Consider the following 2,145-nt stretch of genomic DNA (forward strand, 5'->3'; position numbering starts at 1 on the left):
TAACCAATACTACATAAATATTTTAAGACACAGATGCCTTTTAAAAAGAACTGTTCATATTCCCTTCCAAAACCTAATAAAATTTATTTTAATATTAATAAAATTTAATATTTAACAAAAAAGAAAAAAACTTAAAACTTCATAAAATTTTAGAACGATATTTGTGAATGCGGTAATTTGTCTCACTTTAATACTTAATAAAATTCAATATTTGATATAAAAGAAATAAACTTAAAATCTTTTATATATAGTAATCAAGTCAAAATCTTTTTATATCACCCTAAACCCTAATTCAAAGAACAAATTTTGGGTAAAATTATTTCAATAAAGTTAGTACTCACAAGTAAAAAGCTAATCTTTTAACCTGACATCATCAAATTTGAAAAATCCATCATTGAACAAAAGATTTACTTTTTAATATATTCTTTTCAATGAAAAAAATTCTCAATTTGTTGGAAAAGTAAAAAGTTTGATGGCAATAGACTTTACCTCAATAAAGAAGTTTATGATTTTAAGGCAGATACAACTTCAAATTTCCAAACCTTCAAATAAAATGTCTTAGGATTTTTTTTCTTATTAAGGTTTTTAAGAGACCAATGAGTAGATTTTGTTTTCAAAAGAAAATATGTTTAAATTTAAAAAATAATACAAAGTGTATTTATCTATTAAAATATTTATCTAATATTAAGTCAAACTCTTTTTAATTGTTGACTAATGGTTTTAACAGTCAAAGGACCAAAAACATCATTTTGCAATAAACGAGATCAAAGTGTCCTTTTGAAGTGTTTTTGAGGAGGCTTTTGGATTTTACTTGAAAAGAGGTGGATTGTAAAGAGAAAAAAAAAGTGAAAAAGGTGAAAGGTGTTAGAAATTTACCCATTGGTCAAAATTGTCAAAAATAAGTTTAGACGTAAAAAGAGAAAAAAATCGAAATATAGTGTGTTGTACAAAGAAAAGTTTATTTCAAGTTTTGGTTGTTATTAGGAAGAAAAATAATAATAATAATTTTGAGCTCTTTATAGGTCCTAAATTGATTTAGTGCTTAAGGTGATTTTAGCCTAAATATATCTTTTATTATACCTTGACCCTAGCCTTACCTTACAAGCGTAATAAAGACCTATTGATCATTGAATGAGTGTTAGTCTACATTAGTGGGAAGAGAGATGAAAAGCAAATTTATGGGATCTTAGTACTAATCTATGCTTGGACTTAGTATAAACCAATCCGAATTGCATGATATTCTTTGCAAGAAATTATTCACACGCACACAAAAAGTCTATTCGACAATGAGCTTTTATTTGAATTAAAGCATGAATTTGAAGATTATCTGCATTTTACCTTAAGTTGAAATTGCATGATAATTTTTGAGGAAAAATTATAAAATCATAACTTGGTGAATTTTTATCCCTTGAAAAGTCTTTTCATTAAGTTTATTTATTTTCTTTATATTCTTTTCTTTTGCTCAAAGATTAGCAAAATCTTAAGTTTAGAGATGTGATAATTCTATGACATAGAATTATTTTTATATCAAATTCTTCTTAAAAGTTAGCTAAGTTCTTGAATTTAGGTTCGAATTTAGCTAAGTTCTTGAATTTAGGTTAAGATTTAGTTACATTTAGTTATTTTTCTAATTAGTTTATTTTTGTTAAGTTATTTTATTTTATTCTAATTTTATGTTTATTTATCTTAGTTTAGTTATTATTTATTAGTTTTTATGTTTTGTAAGATTCTAGAAAACAAAGGCTTAATTGGGTGAGGAACGTGTTTAAGGAGTTCAGACTTTGTTCATACATGTCACAGTATTTTTAGCATAACTCTCACTCTATATGTCCAAATGATACGATTATTGAAAAGTTAAGAGATAGAGCTACAATTTTTATGCAGATCACTTTGACCATTTATACATGAAAGATAGAGAAATTCATAGTCAAAATTTATGGAATACAGTAGTCAGCGAGAGGAACAAATGAAGAAAAGGGAACATCGCAACTTAGTCGGGGTGTGCTGAGGCGTCAACCTAGAAAATTTGACGAAACAAGGCTGAAAAGAGCATATTACAGGCTAACAAAGTCCCTATTGGGCTCTACACTTATTTTAAGCTCATATTAAGAATTTTTAGGCTAAGGTAGTCTAGTTTAGGTAGAA

The sequence above is a fragment of the Theobroma umbraticum genome, unplaced genomic scaffold (assembly GCF_002168275.2).
Source record: "Theobroma umbraticum cultivar Fairchild unplaced genomic scaffold, ASM216827v3 scaffold_95.0, whole genome shotgun sequence".
NCBI classification, from domain to species: domain Eukaryota; kingdom Viridiplantae; phylum Streptophyta; class Magnoliopsida; order Malvales; family Malvaceae; genus Theobroma; species Theobroma umbraticum.